The following is a 12405-nucleotide window of genomic DNA, read 5'->3' as shown; positions in this document are numbered from 1 at the left end:
ATAGTAACAAAACAAAATGTCCCACCTGGAGATATCCTGAATCTCCCTGGACCCGCAGCTCTGCTCAGGCTGGGTTAGACAACCTAGTTGGGCGCCAGTTCGTGTGCCCCACGAACAAAATTAACTCAAAATTAAACAACGGAGAAAAATGAAAATAAAATTAAAATGAATAACAGGATAGCGATTTCAGATTTTAGAAATTAGGATAGCAAGAAAAGATAGCAGTAATGAAATAATAATTTTAAATACCACCGGGTTGATGACCATTTGTTTTTAATTATCCATTAACTAATAAAATAATCAGTCAAATATATATCGCATACTCACATAAATAATATCGGAAAATAATAGTAAATCACTTACAAAAAATAATAATAATAGTATGCGCATATAAAATTAATTCAAACAATAATAATAATGCATAAACAATAAATGTTTTGTGAAATAAACATATAACTATTAATAAGTATTAGTTGCACTCGCACGTGACCATAAACAAAATAAATAGCTAAATTATTTCCAGTAACAAATTCCCAGTAAATTCCACTGGTGAATTTACGGTATTTCAAAAATAATATTATTTTGGACGCAAATAATAAAATAAGTACCACCTCTTGGGTAAAATAATTATGAATGGTATTTATACCTTGATCATTCTCACGTGATAATTAAATAATAACTTAATTGTTCAGACTAAAATTACTAAGAGTAATAACTCAGATTGATAACAACCAATCCTCACACTGAAAATAATTAATCATTTAAATTAACAATAATCAATACTCAAATTAACAATAATTCATACCTCAAAGTAATAATAATTCATAACTCAAAGTAATAATAATTCATAACTCAAATTAATAATAATTCATAATTCAAATTAATAATAATCCATAATGAAAAATAACCAAACATTTATCACACTTAACATTTGGTAAAACAATACTGTATAATTTCACTGACTGTATTCGTATTTACTGAGTATAATATTCACGAATTCCATCATATGCTTATGACCAATTATTAATACTCAGAATTCACTATCGCTTTTACGCTTAGGCTATATACAAATCATCACCAACTCGGGAACCAAAATTACACGCCAATGTATTAGCCAAAAAGTACTTACAGTTTACGTATTATTCAACTCCCTTGGTTGCACGCTAATACGGTAAATGTATTTTCCTTTATGCGATTTATCGAAATGCTCAAATAATGCCAATGGGTTTATATTATCTACTCAAATACCAAATGGTGACAAATTTATAATTAGTTTAATGTAACAGAGCACACACGCTACTCTTACAGAATGTAACAATCGGTACACCTGAGTCACCACTCAACTGAACCTTAAAATCAGTAATTTTTTTCGTTAATTTTTCTTTTTATATATATATATTATAAGGATTAACCTGGAGAATTCGGAGCACACTCACCAAAGATACAATAATACAGGGGTATCCGTACATACGTATATGTGCACGAGTTTTGTACATGTGTGTGTGTTATGTATGCGTACGTTGACCATATATAGATATCTATGACGTATTTTGGGCTTGCTCTGAATTCCCACAGAAAGATATGCGAGTATGAGCGGTCAAGTTACAAGAAGGAGAGACGTAGATAAGAACAAGCAACTAGAAAATAGTACGTCTTTCTTTCTCTATGCACAGCTGCACCACTACGGCCGATCCCTTATAAAGAATCCACCGACTCAATGTCTTCCAGATGTCCCACGAAAAGATTTCTCTGAATCTTCCGCGACTGCGAGTCCCTTGTCATCATAAAAGTCACCGAAATGGGCTCAATAAATTTGTCAAAACATTTCTCTGTTCTAGTTCAACTCAAATTTTTACGACCTTTCTATTTTAACCATCTGTTACCAATGGGCCTCACGTCTCCCGTGGATCCTTACTATTTCTTTTCCAATATAGAAACCTATCTCTAATTTTATTTTATTTTTAATTTTTAATTGCATTCCTCAGAAGTGTCTAAAATATCGGTAATAAATGTCACTATATATTTTGGAGAAACATCGTTTTTACAGACTCTCACGGTCTCCCGCGGATTCTTACTTTTCCCTTTTCCACCATAGGAAGCTCTTCTATTTTAAATTTTCATTACATTTCTCGGAATCACCTAAAAAAATATTGATAATAAATGTCATCATAGACACGCAGTCTCTAAAAATTTATATGGTCCCCCACAGAACCTCTCCGTTCCTTCACCTATCACTAAAGATTTTTCATCTCAATTTTGTATTATTTTTAAAATTATATTTTCCTAGAGTATGTAATATATCGATCACAAATGTCATCATATATTCATTACTTTATTTTTAAGCAGTACACCACGGACTTATTTTTCTATTTACATCCTGTTTACTACAAAATTCCAAGAACTTCCGTAATAAAATGTCATTCTCAGCTGTCCAAAAGAAATCAAACCCTTCTATATTATTGCCTTCTTCGTCTTTAACCTATGCAAGAGGCATCTTCGGCCCCACTTTTCTTTCAAACTTTTTCATATAAAAACCCCGGAAAAATAATCAAAGTCAGTCATTACTGCCGCAACTAAAACCCTTGTCGGATCTATCCGCGAGTAAGAATCCAAAATTCGTTCTCGTGACGCTCCACGCCTAGGCAATCGGGGGTCCTAGATCGATAATCGGATTCATCCACGAGTAAGACTCACTGAGTCGATTTCAAAATTCGTTTTCGTGACGCTCCACGCTTAGGCAATCGGGGGTCCTAGATCGATAATCGTAACTCGATTCTTTTATTTAAAATATAAATTACGCGACTTGAATTTTATTCTTAAAACCTTTCCTCGTGAGGACCTACGCCTAGGCATCTGGACTCCTAGGTTGGATACCTGGAGTAAAATCATTTGAGTTCGCGATAAAATTAACTAAACTCTTTCACGTGACGTCCACCGCTTAAGCAATCGGAGTCCTTGTTCGGGAATAGTTAATACTTCTTTAAAAATCATTTAAAGAATATATATATCATCGTAAATTCACTAGAAAGCAAAGCCGGCCTATCGGTTCAGCGTGCATAGCATTCTCGTGAAAAGATTTAATCTGTAAATCTCGATAAAACCATAAAAACATTGTAAACTCCTGTGTACACAAGATTCAAATTGGTGAATCTGAAGTGAGTGTGTGTGCAGGCATATCAACCCATTGGGGTAAGTTCATTATTTTAATATTATGTAAAATTAAATCTGTCAATATACTACACATGTTTTTTTGTATACATTTGTCTTTTCATTTACTGTCCTTTTCTCTGGCATTCGAGTGCTGGTAATTTAAGTCATAGTAACTTTAAAGTAAGACAGAGAAAGAACACGGTCTTCTCGAGGGCCCATATTCATCGACCCAATATCCCTCTCGCTTCGAAAATCCCTGACCTACCCTAACGCCACGCAGGTCATTGAACGGGACCGTCTGTAGTACATCCGCTCGGTACAAATAGACAAATAAGTTGTAAAGTGACACGAAATTATAACATTCTTATATCAGCCACGTGATTGTAATTCCTTGGTTGGATGACAGAATAAAAATAATTTCATACATTAATCTATTAATTAATAATCGGTGCTTAAATCCCTATATTCTCACACTAACCACGTGAGGTTCAATCGAACTCCTTGGCTGAGTTATAGAAAGGGGAAAATCGGCATTCTGATATTAAATAATAGATTTCAAATTACCCTTTCGCCCGTCGCCTTCACTCACTTCGATCGTGACAAGAAATATCCCACGTCTGACCATGGCAGCACGTGAATCTCACGCCGGCACCTAGGCCGACGCCATTTTGTCGTATATCTCACTTTGACCAATGGAGATATACAACGGTCGCATGTTATTTCTTTTTACAGTACCACCAACGTACTTCATAACTGTGGCCGTGTAATTTATCGAGTTCCCGACGCTAAATGACCGATTGTATTTTCCATAATTAATTCTTAATATTATTTACCGATAAATCAATCAATGATTTATTCATAAAACTAGTAAATTTATTTATAATGACTAAATTTACGGATGCCAACTGTTGCGTTGACGTGCATGCGCCAACCAATTCAAAATAATCATAAGCACATAAATGAAATGCGCAACTATTTTTCCCAGCGCTACAGAATCCAAATATATGCTCAAATTCATCAGTGAAATCTCCTGCTTCGAATACAATGTATACCTAAGAAACCAATAAAGTATAATTAACGCAATAATTAAATAAAATCTTACGTGTAAACAAACAATAATTATAATCCAATGTCGGATGAGACGTGTGAGCAGCGTGTGCTGCCCTCTGTTGCTCACCGACCTGATGCGAGACTGCCGCGATATTAAAATATCGTGACAGTTTAACAAAAATATTTAAAAAATTACTCAAATATGTTTACAAAAGTGATTTTGGAATAATTAAAAAATAAAATTTTCTCTTATGAAATTTTGAGGGTATCCCGTTCTACATACCTTACCCCTTTCGTGCCCCCTACCCCTACATGGGTGTATATATATATTGTAACGTAATTCCTTTTAGCTTACCACTTAGATAACTCGATTAAACGTACGGAAAATTTACACGTAACTTATACTCAATAAATTTCCTCCAATATTCAAACTCAAAATACACAAATCGGGCTACGTTACACTTCGCCCACCGATCACTCCTCTCATTTCCTCCAGATCCTGACGGGCGCCAGCCGACTTTTATTTCCCCGGTATCGGCAACCGGTCTAAACGTACACGTAAATTAAAATCTATTATCTAAATCCTTCGGAGATGAGAGAAATGAACGGTGGTAGCGGCAGGTCCTGGTGCGCTCAGTATGCTAGGTTGTGGAGAGAGGGTCGCGGTTCTTTTTACGCGGAAGAAGCCGAGTAATTAAAATTAAATTAAACAAAATAAAGTAAAGAAGACTACATAAAATATCGTAAAGAGGACGCGAGAGCGACGCGAAGGGCCCAATCGGCTCGCGGTCGAGTACTCTCGGTCCCTCAGACAAATAAATACCTGGGTATGACATCGGGAACCTCTCGTGGACGACGAATCACAAAACTCAACACTATTCTAGATAATAATGAAATTAAAATAAATAATGCGGTAACTCAAGACGGCAAAATCACGGCAAACGGCTCCAAAACTCAACAAATAGAGCCACAAGCTCCAACGACATCAGCCAAGGGTGTGGTCGAGGCCTACCTTTGGGGCTCTCCGACTCACAACCACTCGCTACAAGACTCCAAACTCGACTACTCGGTCGACTCATACTCGAGCGTCTCTAAAGTCCAACTCTCCGACACCATGGTCAGTTCTCCACTCCCGTGCTCTCATCTCCTACTCCAATCATGTCTCCTCTCTACTACTCCCAGTCACTCTCACATTCTCGCCTGTCCATCCATTTTTCCCCCACCGCATACAAGCCGCGGACTCACGGGTCTTCCCGCGGTGTCACTCCCCGTGATATCCGGAGTTAGCGAACCTTTGGCTTCCTCGAGCATCGCAAACGAGGCCTGCCATTCCCAAATAAACGTAAACGTACCCCAGCTAACTCCGGGTACCAACTCGTAGGGGCGGCGACATCTCAGTCGCTCTTCCGTGATCACCGCGTCAACCCCGAGAGCTAAGCCTAGGCCTAGTCGTCATCAATGGTCGGGAGGCACGGTATTTTTGGCCACTATCCGCAACACAGCTAGACATCCCTCGTTGAATCCACGCTCAACCACACAGACGCTCCAACACCGACAACATAACGTACCCATACTCGTACTCTCCACACACTTACTTCCCCGCACACGTACTCCATACTCTCTACTCACTATTTCCTACACTCAACTCAACACACGTACTAACTCTATCACTTTCTAACACACAGACTCACGCTTACTCCCCTTCTACTCCATCTCCTCGGCAATGTAACGTCACAATATTTATATATATATATATATATATATATATATATATATATATATATATATATATATATAACATAATGTGACAATTTTAATATTAATGTTATTAAATTTTTATTTTGTCAACTATCAATTAAACTTTAATCCCCATTACTTGAAAAATATTTAAAGGTTTCGGCAGCAATTCAAAATTATATATCGATATCGATTTATATATGGAAACTTATATGTTTATAGATAAAAAGATTTGATTTTATATCGATCTAATGAGTTCTATCGTAATTTATCTACAAAACTAAATTCATCATTAGGTGCATTATTTGAGTAGGATTTATCAATTTGATTATTTGAGTTAAGGTATACTACAAACTTTTCATTATTGTAAGTTCATAACAGACTAGAGGACCAGACTACCATCCAGCGATTACCAAAGTTAAGCAGCATTGACGTGGATCAATAATTGAGTTGGTGACCCCTTAGCACAAAAATAGTTAACCGATGTTAATTTTTTTTTTTTTTTTTTTTTTTCAACTTTAATTTAACCAACATTTCTATTAATGGAAACAGTAAATCCTAATTTATTTACTTAATTGATAATTATCAGATATTTTCAATGAGCTTTTAAAAATGACTATATTCGTCCATGCATGATTATATCTGATCATATATGATTATATATGATCAGATCTGGCCAATTTTCAGATCTGATTATATATGGACTCATATATAATTATATATAATTATACAAAATCTTTTTTTATCGGGAACTGACGAAAATAAAATTTTTGAAACATGTATAAAATCATGTTCACAAAACTCCATTGGAACTAAAAATACTCAAAAATCGATTTTTAAAAATTTGTCACTTACTGTGTTTTGGAATTGGGCAGCCGAGCTTTCATTGATATAAGTTAATGTAAAAAAAATAATTTTTTGGTTTGTTTAAAATCATTGAATAAATGTTTAACATTCATAAAAATTATTTTCCAAAAATTTTTTGACCTCCAATTCTTTCATGCTCAAAAATTAACCTTACTATTAATTTTACTGCGGGTTAAATTAATCAACACCAATTACAATGAACTAAATATATTTATTCAAGGTATAACACGTGTCTCTTCTACAACACACGCTTCTTCTTCTATCTTATCATAATCATAATATTGCAATAATATTAATATTAATAATGGGTAAGGATGATTTTTGGATCAGGACTAGACTAACTTTGTTAAAGGAAGATGTCGATAATATTGAATTTGGAGTAAAAGTATTCTTTCAGAGATAATAAAATGTAGGTCACCGATTTGTAATTCCAACACTAACTAAGTGACATTTGAATTTCCGCGGGTTGAGTATGATGACTGCAACGTTCCCGAGTTGTGATTGCTGTACCCCACCACACGTCAAGTATTTTAAAACCAGTTATATTTTAAAACTTAATATTTTTTTAACAAATCGGTCGAGAAATTCAGAGTTTTTTTTTCAAAAAATTTCTAATTTTTTCATTTAACAGTGGATAAGTCTTTTAAAAAAAAGGTAAGAACCGTTTCCAAGATATTCAGGAAACTACATGTTTTTCTTATACTTGGTAGATCTCCAGCATGTTAATTATATACTTTTTGACTGTTCACATCTCGTCTTACAATCGATGAAAAAAAAATTTTTTTTTTTATTAAATATTAGACATTTCTGTAAATCTTATGTTTTAATTTCATCCCATTCCTAAGAAAAGTCGTTTTGCGAGTGAACTATCTTAACTTCAATTTTATATGAATAAATTCAATCAACCTCATTCTTCAAGTGTGAGATTCGGCACAGTGGATACAAGATCAGACTTCAAATTCAAAGGTCTCGGGATCGAGCCTACAAGTTTGCGGAAGCTTTTTTTTTAACTTCCCGCTTAGAAAATTATTAATTCTCAAAAATTCGGGGAGATATTGGTTTCACCCCGATTTTCGAAAATCGAATTTTCATCAGATGTCGACGTTTTGAGGTCCTAGGAAGCTATTCTGACTATTTTCAGAAGGATGTCCGATTGTCTGTATGTATGTATGTATGTGTGTGTGTGTCTGTATGGATGTAAATTCTTGATATCTTTTTAATTAATTGACCGATTGAAATGTTTGAGGTGGCAATCAAAAGAGTTTTTTGGCTGTCAACTTTTCTGAAAATTTCAAATCGATCGATCAAATAAACTTTAAGACATGGAAGAAAAACAAAAAATAAATTTTTTTTTTCAGTTTTTTTCAAAATTTTCAGAAATAGCTCGATCGATCAATTCCAAAATCTAATTAGCACAAGAATTCAACGAAACGCATCGATTGCCGCCTTAACCATCTCAATCGGTCAATTCTTTTGATAGATATTGTTGAAGAAAAAATTGTAAAAACCGTTTTTTTCGAAAACAATGGCATACAATAGTATTTTTGAGCTCGGAGAGTTTGAAAATGTATTCGCAACAATGTTTTCGAGCTTAAGGAGCTCGAAAACAGCGGGAAGTTTTAGGGCTGCCCCGAAGAGTCAACCGATAGACAGATTTTTTTTTTTTTTTTCGTACTAAAATTTGTGGATACATCATGAGATTATGGTGGGTACACCGTGAAATCACCGAGATTACACGGTGTACTTATCGTGGTAAAATGACACCAACCCACCGTGTTATCACGGTGGATCCACTGAGATTCAACGGCGTTTCCACCGTGATTCGAAACCGCCAGGGTAATATTCATTTTTTTATTGCTTAATTCTACATTATGACATAATTTTTTATTTTTTTAGTAAAATTATTATTACAGTAAATAATTTTGTTTTTTTTTTTAACTTTCCGCTTAGAAAATTATTAATTTCCAAAAATTCGGGAAGTTATTGGTTTCACCCCGATTTTCGAAAATCAAGTTTTTATCAGATGTCGACGTTTTGAGGTCCTAGGAAGCTATTCTGACTAGTTTCAGAAGGATATCCGAGTGTGTGTGTGTGTGTGTGTGTGTGTGTGTGTGTGTGTGTGTGTGTGTGTGTGTGTGTGTGTGTGTGTGTGTGTGTGTAAACTCTTAATATCTTTTTAATGATCAGACCGATTAAAATTTTCGAGGTGACAATCAAAAGAGTTCGTTGGCCGTTAATTTTTCTGAAAATTTCAAATCGATCGTTTAAATAGACTCTAAGATATGGAAGAAAAGCAAAAATCAAAAAAATTTTTTTTCCAGTTTTTTTCAAATTTTTCAGAAATGGCTCGATCGATCAATTCCAAAATCTAATCAGCACAAGAATTAATAAAACGCGTTTATTGCCGCCTCAACCATTTCAATCGGTTTATTCGTTCGAGAGAAATCGATCGAGAAAGAAATGGTGAAAAGCGATTTTCTTCGATTATCTTTGAAGCGACTTATCCAATCAATTCTAAAATGTGATCAGCTCTATAACTTGAAAAAATACGTCAAAAGCCGCCTCGACCATCGAAATCGGTTAATTCGTTCGTGAGACATCGTAAGAGAAAGAAATGCTATAAAAAGACTTTTTTCGAAAACAATGGCAAACAAAAGTATTTTTGAGCTCGAAGAGCTCGATAATGTATTCACTACAATGTTTTCGAGCTCCTTGAGCTCGAAAACAATGGGAAGTTTGAGGGCTGGCCCGCAGAGTCGGCGATAGACAAATTTTTTTTAAAGAATATAAATAATTTAAACCGTAAATAATATATTATTTATTCAGTCTTAAACTTATTCAAAATACTAAGAATTTCGTAAAAAATATTATTAAATCTTCTATTGCATACTATAATTATCATATTAGTTGACAAACTATTTCGATTTTCAAAACCTGCACATATGTGCATTTACTCAACAATGTCATATGTACTTAAGTAGATAGTAACAAAACTTCAGATATTTATATCATTTATTTATTTATTACCAGGTTATAACATATATACATACATAACTATACATATATACCTATAGAGATGCTTAGGTATGAGTGCATAGGAGTACATAGGTTAAGAGAGTTCTAGGCCACCAGGGGCAAGATGGACATGATCTGTTGTACCGGCTGGTGGCAAGTTATCGATTTATGATAATATATCGGTCGTGGGTATGATCTGTTGTACTGACGGATGGTAAGTTGTCAATTGATGATAATGTGTCGGCTGTTGGTGTGGTTATCTGGGGCCTTTTTGATATTATTTTGACGCTGATTTTGCTTATTCGGGGCCTTTTTGAGGCTAATTGTGTTTATCTGGGGCCTTTTTGATATCATTTTGATGCTAATTGACGTTATTTGGCGGTCTTTTTACCGTCTGAGCTCATTTTTGAGCTCTTATCCACCTTTTTGAGCTCATATTATTATCGGTGGCGCCTTAATATATTTTTAGCGGGTATTTTCGAAAAAATCAATGCTTGTGTCCACCATTGTGAATAAAATATTATGCCTATGTCCGCCATTTTGAATTCTTGTCCGCCATTTTGAATTCTTGTCTGCCATTTTGACATCTTCTTGACGTTAATTGCTGCCATGTAAAGTTTTTATCCACCATTTTGAGCGCTGATCCGCCATTTTAAATGAAATATTATGCTTGTGTCCACCATTTTGAATTAAATATTATGCTTGTGTCCACCATTTTAAATGAAATATTATGCTAATGTCCGCCATTTTGAATCAAATATTATACCCATTGCCTCCATGTTGAATTAAATTTTATGTCTACTTCCACCATTTTGAATTAATTTTGAATCTTCAATGCTTATGGTTTCCTGGAGTTACTGAATGAATAAGTAGTACATTTTCAAAAAAATTATCATGCATTACATAGAAATTGCAAGATTTTACAACATTATTTTTTAGCAACAGCGAATATTTTTTATTAGCTATGGCTTAATTGATTCTATTTTTAACTGCGTCATCGAGTTTTATTTTAACTGCGTCGTAGATTGTTTATTTTTAGATAATGACTCATTCAGTTCCGAAAAAAAAACTTTCCATTGTTATTTTAACTGCGCAGTAGAATATTTATTTTTAGATGATGACTCACTCGATTCCATTTTTAGACCATGACTCATCCAGTTAAATTTTTAACTGCATAATAGATGACGTCAAACTTCCTGTCGCGCCATCTAGATCTTGAGTTATGCTGATGCAATGTAAGGAATTTTTGTTCTTTTCTAGGAAATTATTGTCATTTTCTAGGGGATTTTTTCAAGTTTCTGGTGATTTCATTTTATAATATTGGTACTTTTGAGAACTACAAACTTTCTACTGCACAATTGATGAGTCACCCCCCCCCCCCCTCACCTATAAAAGTACCGCGCGAGAGCATACTTCACAAAAAGAAGTACGAGTTCTCTCAATGAAGTACGAATCTCTGCTCAAAATATCTCCAATGATTTGAAGTTCTTTGTGTGTGTGCGTTTTAAAATTTTTTTTCGAAAAATTTTTTTACAGCAAAAAAATTTCAATAAACAATTTATTAAGTGACTATTTGAACAATATATATGTAAACTTTTAAATGAACAATCGTAGTGATTTTTTAAAAAATTTATATAATACTAGTGTAGTGATAAACAATTTATAAGTGGTTATTTGAAAATATATAATTAATCTAAGTGTTTTAGTGATAAATTTTTAAATTAACAATCTTAGTGATTTTTAAAAAATTTATTTTTTACTAAAATAATTAATTTATATATAAACAATACTTGTGATAAACAATTTCAAGTGTAAATATATAAACAGTGACTTTAGTAATGAACTTTTAAACAAATAATTTTATGTGAACTTTTGAAAAAATGGCACAAAATGATTTTATTGCGGCGCTTCAACGTCCAGTAAATTCAGTAATTAAATCATTCAATGATTTACATGATCAGCCATTAGCTAAAGAACATTGTCAAAAGTGTTATCAAGTGTGCGCTGATCCAATTAATTACTTCAACGAGATTTTGCTAGATCCGCAAATAAATGTTCAAGTCAGAAGAAGTGTACGTGCAAATATTATACTTTTATACTGGTATGCAGATCAATTTGCACAATTGAGTGGAGAAGTAACTGGTGGTGACTTGCGTGCAAACCGACGTCTCATCAAGTGGCAAGGTCTTGAAAATGCATTCTCAAATAACATAAAATCTGGATGTATGGTGAATCAAGCTCACACAGATCTTCGTACTTTTTTTGATGATGCTGAAGACGTTATCATTGAAAAAGTTGAAAATATGCTCAGAGATGTTGCTGGGCTTAAAGTAAATGTTGAATTAATTTGTGAATTCAGAAATGTAATAGCTGAAAATGTCATCGAAGAAACAAAGTCATTCAACACCAAGAGCCGTGAAATTTTACCCGCAACATCTCTTGCTACTTGGTATCAGGATCATGTCAACGATAAATTATTGAAGAAAGTCGAGGAATTCAATCAAAAAGACTCTGGGTGGAGTTTAACTGAAATCCACAGTTTAATCATTACAATGTCGAGATATGCGCCTCTTCAAGCTGGAGATT

This window comes from Microplitis demolitor, chromosome 5 (assembly GCF_026212275.2).
Source record: "Microplitis demolitor isolate Queensland-Clemson2020A chromosome 5, iyMicDemo2.1a, whole genome shotgun sequence".
Taxonomy (NCBI): Eukaryota; Metazoa; Arthropoda; class Insecta; order Hymenoptera; family Braconidae; genus Microplitis; species Microplitis demolitor.
This window is presented reverse-complemented; position numbering follows the sequence as displayed.